Genomic DNA, 12,874 nt, shown 5'->3' on the forward strand with positions numbered 1-12,874 from the left:
AGGCCCCAACATGAGAAGCAATTATGTAACTGGGGATCTTTGCTTATTATATTTTCCAGTTTGGCTAATATTTTAAAGTTTCACAGGGCATGAACAGATTTATAGGGGGAAAAATATCTTAAATACCACAGTACAAGTTCGGAAAATGAGAGATAATGCAAGAATGAGTGTAGGAGTAGACTTTCAAAAGCTGTGAAGATTTTTTTTAATTCATTCAACAAACATTTCCTGATTGGCCACTTTGTATAGTTTGTGTGCTGGGTCACTGGAGTTGTAGGTGCCTCCAAAGGGGCAAAACAAAGGGGGACACAGGATTCCACCATACTTTATAACAAAATAGAATTCAATTGAACACCTGCACTATGCATTAAACAGTGGGCATTTATCAACCCCCCTCTATGTACTGGATGCTCTAAAAGATGATAGATACACATTCTTGTCCTCAAGGGCCTCCAAGGGAAGATCCACAGTTGAGCAAATAATTTCAACACAATGCAATGAATACTACCTAAAGGGGGCTTATAAACTAAAACAAATGTTTATACCAAGGGAGGATGTAAAATCCTAATCTGTCTACATCTATTGAGTTCACTCAGAATAATTTTAGTAGTTTTCTGCCTTGGTTAATTAAAATGTTCATCTCTCTGTACTCCAAGGAGTGATCAGGTGACCTCTTGAAGAATTTTGAAGCTCTAGGATTCTGTTTTTGCACTCCCCTAGCAACTGAGAAATCAGGACATCTTTCTCTACAGGCAAGAAGAGGAAAATAATACATGAGTGACAGAAGATTAAGTACAGTACTGAGCTTTGCCAAGTAGACCAGGTAATATTCACTAAAGGTTAATGTTAATTTTTTAACATGCCATCAAAAAAATTTATTCAGAAATAGGTCAATGTTCCAATTTTACAATAGTAAGGAAACATCTATGAGCTTTCATCTAATTGCTAAATTCCAGTATGTCGGTAGTGGTCCACTAAGAGTCAAATTTTATTAACTAGAAAAGGTAAATTCAAGCAGTAGTATCCGATCAGTTTGTTAGAAGTACAAAATTTAAAAAAATTAAAATTCAGAAAGTTCAATTGCACGTATTAAGAAAAACAATTTCAAACCAACACTCAATGATCACACAAGAAGGATTATAATAGCAAAGACGTTCTTTCCATTAAAATTACTAAAAGAATATAATCTCAGGATATAGCTTACTAGTTTGTGTGACATGCCAATCACTTACTCTTTCTGGGCCTCAGTTTACTCTTCTATAAAATAAGGAGGTTGAACTAAAGGCTTCATCTTTATCCTTAGCAATTTAGAATTGTAGACACAGCAATTTAGAATTGTAGTCTAGGGATGGCAAATATTTGAACCTCGAATAACACACATCTTCAGTGAATTGGTATTTATGAGCTGCCTGGAGGGTGGAGAAAGATTCTGTGGCTTAGTCCAGGCTCAGCAGGAAAGATCCGAAAACGTTTAGAAATATCTGGATGGGGTAAATGAGATGAGGGGCACTCAAGAGCCGTGTTTGTTCTAGTTGAATCCTCATATTTTAAAATTAGGGTTCAGAATGTGATTATTTGGGTTCATGCTATGGTTACAAAGAAAAGTAATAAGTAACACAATTCTAAGTTGAATTTGTATTACCTCTCATCTTTACTCTCTTTTAAAAAAATAACAATTATTGTGTCATCTTGTATCTTGTCTCCAAAAGAAGTTAAAGTGGCTTATAATAGCGTTTATAATGCAGTGAGATTAATGAATACAAAAAAACGAGACAAAAGGAAATCTATTATTTCATTTCATTATACTTAATGTCAAATTAACTTGTCCAAAGCACAGTTCAGATTACGTTACTATCCTTCTCAATGATTCTCCGCAAAGTCTTTCATTATCTTTTCTTAGCTGCCCTTCCAAACCTGTATTCTAGTTGCACTGTGCTACCATTCTCCCTGCACAGCACAGTAGCCGCTCTTCAGGGTACGTCTGACCAGCATGCAAGTCATCTCCCCACATCTAGGAACCTCTGGATCTTCTTCCCCCGGAAGCAGTGTTTATTTATGACTTCACTCTCCTGGCAATAGTTCCTAAAACTGACATAATGTGGGGCAAGAAGATTCTCCTTGCTGCCTTTCAATTAGTTGGGGCAATCGTAGTCAACGATGTGAATGGAAAAGCAGAGAAAGCAAGTCTGCAGAGAGAAAGAATGAAGCTGAAGCAGGACAATACCCGGGTTCCTGATTGTATACCAGTCTTGATTCCAATTAGTTCCTAAGGTCTGGCTGTATGTCTGCCTGTAAGTTTCCCTCGAACACCCTAAATGCTAACAGTAATTTCCCCTTCTCTTAAGCACACTTTTTGGGTTACCGACAAGTCTTAATTAATCTGCATCGCTTTCTGTGCCTTTGCCTCGTCCCACACCCTGCCTTCAAGTTTGTGCTCAAAGTAACTTTCTCCAGAAAGCTCTTTTTCATTCCAGGAAGTAATGTCTTCATCTTACGAATTCCTACAGTAGTACTTTATCTGTATATTTCTTATGATACCTCAGCCTTAGATCACACCTTTATCATTACACGTTTGGTTTTTTTTTTGTTTTGTTTGTTTGTTTGTTTGTTTGTTTGTTTACCATAGTTCTAAGCTTCTTGTGGGGAAGAATCAAGGCCTTATTCATTATTGTAAATTCTACACACCAAGCAGAGTAGAAGTGCGTAGTTGTCAACCTATATTTGTTTAAAAAAAAATGGATGAACAAATGAACACCTTTTATTCATTCTCTACTATTGCATGAATTCCTAAGCCTCACTCCTCCAGGCTGGTATTACAGAAGTGGAGATTTGATCAGCCAATTTACCCAGTTAATGTGAGCAATGTAGACAGACAAATAGGATAATTGTGGCCCAGAACTCTACTCCTGGGCCGGAATGATGCTGTTTAGTTGTCAATATTGATCACATTTAATTAGAAAATTGCCAGATCTCTGCCATTCTTAGTGCTGTGTGGGCATCACCTAAAAGCAAAGGGATGACAAGCTGTTCTGAGCATCTGCAGTCTTTATGTAATAAACATGTTTTCATTCGAGAAAATTGGTGCCTGTTTCTGAGAAAGATCAGAGCCTTTTAGAATTTCAAACCTTGTCCCCATACAAACTTTCTTCAGTGATTATGATGAGGGAACTATTACTGTATAATTTCTAGAGTGATTAAAATAATTAATTGTTATTAAAATAATTAATTCGCACCATGTGAAGGAGTACTTGCAGAGTGGATTTAGAGTAGGGTTAAAAATCAAGATTAGGGTTTAAGAAATAATCACCTCAGGAAAAGAATGGAGTTGCTGGAGACGCATTGTGACTTTGTGAAGTGAGTTATTAACCTGTCAGGTACCTATGTCCCTTCCAAGCACTCCTTTGGTTTTTTATGACCCTATCAGAGCTCTTTCCAGATGAAAGCATAGCTATAATCACTGTGTTTTATGCCATCCACTCAGTTTCTCAAATAGCAGGTGACACTCCTGGTGTGACTCGCTATTTGAGCTGTCTATATATATGTTGATCCACCATCAGAACTGAAAAAAACCTGTCACTCTGAAGTAATAGTTAATAGAGGGTGAGGGTAGCAAAAAATGTAAGTGTTTATTTTGCTAGTACTTATCGTTTGAAATGGTCATCAAGCAGTAACCAATTTGCTCATCTTAGTATTCAGGCTTAAGCATGTTACATTTGCCTACAGTTACCAGTAAGTAAACGTCAGGTGTGAATCAGTAAATCATCAAGAATAAACCAAGGATTCAGATTATTTATATCTATGGCATTTTCTTATCTGTACTTATTGACTAAGTAGGCTTAAATTATGAACCTGCAATAATTCACCCATGTTTTGAAAATACATATTGTAAAGCCATAATTCACTATCTTGAACAGAAATAATTGATTATTATATCTTCTACATTTGAAAGTCTTTTTCTACCTGAAAGGAACAAGTCTCATAAGACTGTTGAGAGAGAAATTTGAAAGGAAAATCTTCTCTTAACCTGTTAAATTCCTTTTAGCCACTTAGGATAGAATAAAAGAAAAATGCAGAAAACCAAAAAGAAAATTTTTTAAATCACCCTTAACACTACTATCTTGAAAAAAGTAGTTAAAATTTTGGTTTTATATTACTTCAGTCATTTTCTATACATATACATATGAGTGTGATTAAAACTTATGTTTAAAATTGAAATAATACCTACAATTTATAGTGTTTCATAATATGCTTTCTCTCACTTAACAATATAGCACAGATATTTATCTGATCCAGATGTGGGCAAAATTTCTGTAAAGGGCCAGGTAGCAAATATTTTAGGCTTTGTAAGCCACACAGTCTTTGTCACAATGACTTAACTCTGATATTATAATGGGAAAGCAACCGTAAATATATACAATATAAACAATATATAAATAATTGGACACGGCTGTGTTCCAATAGCACTTTATTTATTAAAAAAACAGGTAGCAGACATATTGTGTTCATGGATTGAAAGTCTCAACATAATAAAGATACTAATTCTCCTCAAATTTATGTATAGGATTAACATAACTCATATTAATTCCCAGCAAAATATTTTTTGCAGATACAGATAAGATTATCCTAAAATTGATATGGAAAAGCAAAGGAACTAGAAGAGCTAAAACAATTTTTACAGGGAAAAACTGAAGAGGAAAGAATCAATGTATCTGATTCAAGACATATTTAAAGCTATAATAATTAAGTTTGTGTGGTCTTTTTTACGATACAAATATTTGTACATAATTATGAGGTATGTGTGAGTTTTTTACGTGTATGGACTGCATAATGATCAAGTCAGGGTATTTGAGGTGTCTATCACTTCAAGTGTGTGTCAGTTTCATGTGTTGAAAACATTTGAAGTTCTTTCTTCTAGTGATTTTGAAATATTCAGTACGTTGTCATTAACTACATTCATCCTACTCTGCTATTGAACATTAAATTTTATTCCTTCTATCTAACTGTGTGTTTCTACCCATTAACCAACTTCTCTTTATCGCCCTACCCTCATTACCCAACACACTCTTCCCTGCCTCTGGTAGCCATCATTCTACCCTCTATCTCCATGAGATCAACTTTTTACACCTTCTACACATGAATGAGAACATGAGCTAGTTGTCTTTCTGCCTGGCCTATTTCACTTACTATAATAGCCTCCGCTTCCATCCATGTTGCTACAAATGACATCATTTCATTCTTTTTTATAGCCAAATAGTGTTCTGTTGTGTATATGTGCCACATTTTCTTTATGTATTCATCCATTGTTGTGCATTTAGGTTGATTCCATACCTTTGCTTTGTAAATAGTGCTGCAACAAACATGGGAGTGCAGGTATCCCTTCAATACATGGATTTCTTTTTCTTTGGATAAACACCCAGTAGTGGGATTGCTGGATTGTATGGTAGTTCTATTTTGAGTTTTTTGAGAAATCGTCCTACTCTTTTCCAGAGTGGCTCTCCTAGTACATCACCAGCAAGAGTGTATATGTGTTCCCTTTTCTATGCATCCTCACAAGCATCTGTTATTTTTTGTCTTTTTAATAGTAGCCGCTCTAACTGGGGTAAGATGAGATCTCATTGTAGTTTTGATTTCCATTTTCCTGATGATTAATTATTTTGAGCATTATTTCATGTAGCATTGACCATTTGAATGTGTTCTTTTGAGAAATGTTTATTCATGTCCTTTACTACTTTTTAATGGGATTATTTGTTTCTTTTTTTTTTTTTTACTATTATTTCAATTCCTTCTATAGTCTGGATAATAGTCCTTGTCAAATGAATAGTTGGCAAATATTTTCTCCCATTCAACAGTTTGTCTCTTCACTCTGTTGATTGTTTCCTTTGCTGTGAAGAAGCTTCTTAGTTGAATAACTCCCAATTGTCTATATTTGTTTTTGTTGCCTGTGCTTTTGAGCTCTTAGCCATAACATATCTGCCTAGACCAATGTCCCAAAGTCTTTTCTCTATGCTTTTATCTAGTAGTTTTATATGTTATAAAGTCTTACATTTAAGTTTTTAATCCATCTTGAGTTTATTTTTGTCACTGACGAGAGATAGGGGTCCAGTTATAGTCTTCTATAAATATCCAATTTTCCCAGCATCATTTATTGAAGACGATGTCCTTCCCCAAATGTATGCTCTTGGCACCTTTGTAAAAAATGAGTTGGCCACACATGCATGGCTTTATTTTTGGGCTTTCTCTTCTGTTCCATTGGTCTATGTGTTCATTTTTATGCCAGTACCATGCTGTTTTAGTTTCTATAGTTTTTATATCATAATTTGAAGTCAGGTAACGTTATGCCACCAGTTTTGCTTTGCTCAGGATTGCTTTGGCTATTGGGGGTCTTCTGTTGTTCATAAAAGTTTTAGGGTTGTTTTTTCTATTTCATCGAAGTATGTCATTGATATTTTGATAGGGATTACATTGATTCTGTAGATTGCTTTGTTTAGTATGAAAATGTTAACAATATTACTTCTTCTTCCTATCCATGAACATGGTATATCTTTCCTCTTTTGGCGTATCCTCTTCAATTTTTTTAATCAGTGTTTTACAGTTTTCATTGTAAAGATTTTTCCCTTCTTTAGGAAAATTTATTCCTAGCTGTGTCATTTTATTTTATTTCATTAGCATTGTAAATGGGATTGCTTTCTTGGTTTCTTTTTCATATTTTTTTCTGTTGGCATACAGAAATGCTACTAATTTTTGTATGTTAATTTTGTATACTGAAACTTTACCAAATCCATTTATCAGTTCTAACAGTGTTTGGTAGAGTCTTTAGATTTTTCTAGATATAAGATTATATCATCTGCAAATAGGGACAATTTTATTCTCTCTTTTCTAACTTGGATGCCTTTTATTTCTTACTCTTGCCTGATTGCTCTGGCTAAGACTTCCAGTACTATGTTGAATTGGAGTGGTCAAAGTGGGCATCTGTGTTTGGTTCCAATTCTTAGAGAAAAGGCTTTCAGCTTTTCCTCATTTAGTATGATGTTCACTGTGGGTTTATCATATATAGCTTTTATTACATTGTGTGGTATGTTCCTTCTATTCTTAATTTGTTGAGAATTTTTATTACAAAGGGATATTGAATTTCATCAAATGCTTCTCTGAATTTATGGAGATGATCATATAGTTTTGGTCCTTCATTCTGTTAATGTGATGGACCACATTTATTGACTTACAGATGTTAAACCATTGTTACATTCCTGGGATAAATCCCACTTGAACATGTTGTGGGTTTTTTTGTTGTTTTTGTTTTGTTTTTGATGTGCTGTTGGATTCTGTTTGATAATATTTTGTTGAAGACTTATACATCTATGTTCATCAGAGATATTGGCCTATAGTTGTCTTTTTGATGTGGCATCCTTATCTGTTTTGATAGCAGGATAATGCAGAATAATCCTTGTCTGTTTTGATACCAGGGTAATGCCAGCATTACCCTGCTATCAATGTACAATGAATTAGGGAGAATTCCTTCCTCTTCAAGTTTTTAGAATAGTTTGGGGATAATTGGTATTATTTCTTAGAAAGTTCATAGTATTAGGTTGGGCATGGTGGCTCACGCCTGTAATCCAAGCACTTTAGGAGGCTGAGGTGGGTGGATCACCTCAGGTCAGGAGTTCAAGACCAGCCTGACCAATATGGTGAAACCCCCTCTCTACTATAAATACAAAAATTAGCTGGGCATGGTGGCACACGCCTGTAGTCCCAGCTACTCAGGAGGCTGAGGCAGGAGAATTGCTTAAACCCAAAAGGCAGAGGCTGCAGTGAGCTGAGATCATGCCAGTGCACTCCAGCCTGGGTGAGGACACCATCTCAAAAAAAAAAAAAAAGAAAAGAAAAATATAGTTTATAGTACCAAATGCCACATCAAAAAAGCAGCAAAATTACAAATAAACCATCCAAAGTTGCACCTCGAGGAATTAGAAAAGCCAGAACAAATCAAACCCAAAATTAGTAGAAGAAATAATAAAGATGAGAACAGAACTAAACAAAATAGAGACTAAAAAATTATACAAGGGATCAACAAAGTGAAAAGTTGGTTCTTTGAATAGATTCAAAAAATTGATAAACCACTAGCTAGACTAACCAAGGAAAAAAGAAGAGGTGGGTATGACTATAAAAGGGTAGCACAAGGGAGATTTGTGTGGTGATGGAAGAGTTAGTATCTTGATTGTACTTGTAATTACAAGAATCTATTCACACATTGTACTAATGTCAATTTTATGGTTTGATATTGCACTGTAGTAAGATTTAACCAGTAGAGGAAACTAGGTGAGGGGTACAGAGTACCTTTCTGTACTCTTTGCAACTTCCCGTGAATATATAGTTGTTTCAAAAGAAAAAATTAAAAAACAAAGCAGATTGCAGGCCATTTTGCCATAGTTTGGCTATAGTTTGCTATCCCTAAGATCTAGGTCATTAAGTGTTTTGATAATAATACTTTTATTAGCTGCATAGTGTTCTTCATTAAATATAAGAATTTATTGAACCCATTTTCCAGTTTCCAATTTTTCTCTTTATAAAGTCAAGACCTTATATATTTTATATCATTTTATACATCCACAATTATTTCTTCATAACAAATATCTAAAATTACAGTGTCAAGTTTACAAAGTTTATACCTTTAAACTTCTGAAATAACCTTTAAAATATGTATAAAAATTTACATTCCTATCAGCAGTGGACAAAAGGGGGTTACCTAGTTTCAGTTTTCTGCATATGGCTAGTCAGTTTTCCCAGCACCATTTATTAAATAGAGAATCCTTTCCCATTGCTTGTTTTTGTCAGGTTTGTCAAAGATCAGATGGTTGTAGATGTGTGGTGTTATTTCTAAGGTCTCTGTCTGTTCCGTTGGTCTATATATCTGTTTTGGTACCAATACCATGCTGTTTTGGTTACCGTAGCCTTGTAGTATAGTTTAAGGCCAGGTAGTGTGATGCCTCCAGCTTTGTTCTTTTTGCTTAGGATTGTCTTGGCTATACAGGCTTATTTTTGGTTCCATATGAAATTTAAAGTAGTTTGTTCTAATTCTGTGAAGAATGTCAATGGTAGTTTGATGGGAATAGCATTGAATCTAGAAATTACTTTGGGCAGTATGGCCATTTTCACAATATTGTTTCTTCCTATCCATGAGGGTGGAATGTTTTTTGCATTTGTTTGTGTCCTCTCTGATTTCCTTGCGTAGTAGTGGTAGCTCTCTTTGAAGAGGTTTTTCAAGTCCCTTGTTAGCTGTATTCCCAGGTATTTTATTCTCTTTATAGCAATAGTGGATGGGCATTCATTCATGATTTGGCTCTCTGCTTGTCTATTGTTGGTATAAAGGAATGCTTGTGATTTTTGCACATTGATTTTGTATCCTGAGACTTTGCTGAAGTTGCTTATCAGCTTATAGCAATTGTGGATGGGCATTCATTCATGAATGAATTGTTGGTATAAAGGAATGCTTGTGATTTTTGCACATTGATTTTGTATCCTGAGACGTTGCTGAAGTTGCTTATCAGCTTAAGGAGTTTTGGGGCTGAGGCAATGGGGTTTTCTAAATATACAACAATGTCATCTGCAAACAGAGACGATTTGACTTCCTCTTTTGCTATTTCAATACGCTTTATTTCTTTCTCTTGCCTGATTGCCCTGGCCAGAACTTCCAATAATATGTTGACTAGGAGTGGTAAGAGAGGGCATCCTTGTCTTGTGCCAGTTTTCAAGGGGAATGCTTCCAGCTTTTCCACATTCAATATGATATTGGCTACGTGTTTGTCATGAACAGCCCTTATTACTTTGAGATACGATCCATCAATACCTAGCTTATTGAGAGTTTTTAACATGAAGAGATGTTGAATTCTATTGAAGGCCTTTTCTGCATCTATTGAGATAATCATGTGTTTTTTTGTCATTGGTTTTGTTTATGTGATGGATTACATTTATTGATTTGCATATGTTGAACCAAACTTGCATCCCAGGGATAAAGCCGACTTGATCATGGTGGATAAGCTTTTTGGTGTGCTGCTGGATTCGGTTTGCCAGTATTTTATTTTTGGCATCGATGTTCATCAAGGATATTGGCCTGAAGTTTTCTTTTCTTGTTGTGTCTCTGCCAGGTTTTGGTATCAGGATGACGCTGGCCTCATAAAATGAGTAAGGGTGGAGTCCTTTGTTTTCAACTGTTTAGAGTAGTTTCAGAAGGAAGGGTACCAGCTCCTCTTTGTACCTCCAGTAGAATTCAGCTGTGAATCCATCTGGTCCTGGGCTTTTTTTTGCTTGATAGGCTATTAATTACTGCCTCAATTTGAGAACTTGTTATCGACCTATTCAGGGATTCAACTTCTTCCTAGTTTAGTCTTGGGAGGCTGTATGTGTTCAAGAATTTATTCGTTTCTTTCAGATTTTCTAGTTTAATTGTGTAGAGGTGTGTATAGTATTCTCTGGTGGTAGTTTGTGTTTCTGTGGGGTCAGTGGTGATATCCCCTTTATCATTTTTTATTGTGGCTGTTTGCGTCTTCTCTCTTTTCTTCTTCATTAGTCTAGCTAGAAGTCTATGTATTTGCAGGGCTTAAAACCTAGATGATAGGTGCAGCAAACCACCATGGGACATGTATACCTATGTAACAAACCTGCACATTTTGCACATGTATCCCTGAATTTAGAGTAAAATAAAAATTAAAATTAAAAAGGGGGTTACCCATACACTCATCAACAATGTATATTATCTTTTTTAAAAAATATGTCTCTGCAAAGAGACACTGTCAAAAAAGAGTATCTGAGGTTTTTCTATTTTTTCAATTTTTTTTGTTTGCTCATCTTGGTCCCCTGCCTAAGACAGTCTCCCCTTTATCTCGCTAATTTGTACTTAACTTTCAAGTCCCCAGTAAAACATCACTTCCTGCTGGAAGATTTCCCTGATCCCTTTTTCTGGGTTAGGTGGCCCTCTTATTCACTTTCCTGCCACCCTGTACTTCCTCTACCATACCAATTGTGATCACAGCTTGTTTAATTGTATATCTGTCATCACTAGATCTTAATCTATGTGAGGACAGGGGCTGTGTCTCTCTTGCTCCCTCTTTTATGCACAGCATTAGCGTAGTGCCTGACAATACATATTCATTAAATATTTATTGAACCAATAAATAAAAAAGAATCAATCAGAAATGGGATGTTCTGCTGTTTGAAAGTTTACAGCAATAATATGAGTACTCTGTTTCCAGTACCATGCAGGAAAAAATGGCCTCCTACCTATGAATATAAATATCAGGTCAGAATGGAGGACCACTCCTATATCAGAAAGATGAATTCACGAGATTATCATAGCTTTATGACACTGGCCATTAAAATTATCTAAATAACATTCATTTTGCTGACTATACTCTCTAAGTCACTTTTTAGTTATTTAGCTTTTAGGTATAAACTATAGACTTCCCAGATTGAGAATATGCATGTGTCATTAAAGCTTAAATTCTCTTGTCTTTAAAACAATTATATTTTTACTGAAAATTAATAAAATGACATCTGACTTGTGCATCCATCACTCATGAATTTTATTATGAGTACATTCCCAAGATCTCTATGATAACCTCTTCTGCAAGGGGGCAATCACACTCATGTGTTACCAAACGCCATTCCCTCTGGAGACTCTCTGATTGTTGGCTTCCTCAAACTACAACAGGCATGACTTTTAAATCGTTGTGGTTTTTATACCAAAGTTCTATTTCATTTGACTTTTCAAGATTTCAAATACCTTCTGAAACTCTTCTGGAAGTCACTAACATACTTCTGTGCTCCAACACATCAATAATCTCCTTCTCTGTAGCCCCTCCCTTAACCTGTCCCTCCAACACACCACTCAGCTTTTAAACTTCCTCCATAGTCGAGGATATCAGGTCTCACCCTCAAATGCTCAGGTAGCCCAAACCCAGGTCACTTACCTTGGACTTGTTCTAACCCCTAATTCTTGGGCCATCCCAACCCAAAGAAAGAAGTTAATTTGGGACATGTCCCTTCCCCACACCAAAAAAAAGGACCTCCTCTCCTTCTTGGGCCTTGTGGGATACTTCCAGCTGTAGATTCCCAAATTCAGCTTGCTGGCCAAGCCACTCTACATGGCTTCACATGGGCCCATTCTAGAAACCCTAAACCCAGCTTGCCCCATCAACTCACACTTTAAAAAACTAAAAAATGCCCTTATAACGGCCCTGGCACTGGAACTTCCCAACCCCACCAAGCCCTTTACTCTGTATGTATATTTTGACTAAGGCCTTGCTCTTGGACTACTCTGCCAAACGTACAGCAGCGCCCCACAGGCCATTGCATACCTCTCAAAACAACTGGACTCTGTCATTCAAGGCTGGCCATCCTGCTTAAAAACCGTGGGTGTGGCCACATTGCTGACCTCAGAGGCACAGAAACTCACTCTCTACCAATGCATTACTGTACTCATCTTCCCATAGCCTACAGAACCTCACAAGCCATCAATCTCTTCTAATTGTCCCACCATCCAACTTACAGCAGGTACCCACCTTATTCATGGGAAACCGTCTAATCACCTTCCAGAGATGTAAAGCTCTCAACCCAGCCACCCTCCTTCCTGTAAGCACTTCCAACTCTAAGCTCTCTCACTCCTGCCTGGACCTTTTAGACTCCCTCTCCCCTACCACCTTCCAACACATTTCAAAAACCCCTTTTTGGGGAAGACCTACATGGTTCATTAATGGAACCTTTTTTAGGGAGCCATGTTCAGCCATCATTGCTGATATAAACTCCTAAAATCCAATGCTCTCCCACCCCATACTACCTCTCAACAGGCAGAACTCCCTCTCAACAGGTGGAGCTAGCTATCCTA

The 12,874-nt window shown here is 36.4% G+C and overlaps 1 long non-coding RNA gene across 1 annotated transcript in view; it reads left to right on the forward strand.

Annotated features, from left to right (window-relative positions):
* The first annotated feature begins 719 nt into the window (after positions 1–719).
* Positions 720–12,874, forward strand: part of LOC109028281 (uncharacterized) — a 100,334-nt gene continuing 88,179 nt past the window's right edge. Inside the window, exon 1 of the long non-coding RNA XR_002007294.3 lies at positions 720–823. This is a non-coding gene — a long non-coding RNA (uncharacterized lncRNA). The remainder of the gene's footprint in view (positions 824–12,874) is intronic.

The sequence above is a fragment of the Gorilla gorilla genome, chromosome 13 (genome assembly GCF_029281585.2).
Source record: "Gorilla gorilla gorilla isolate KB3781 chromosome 13, NHGRI_mGorGor1-v2.1_pri, whole genome shotgun sequence".
NCBI classification, from domain to species: Eukaryota; Metazoa; Chordata; class Mammalia; order Primates; family Hominidae; genus Gorilla; species Gorilla gorilla.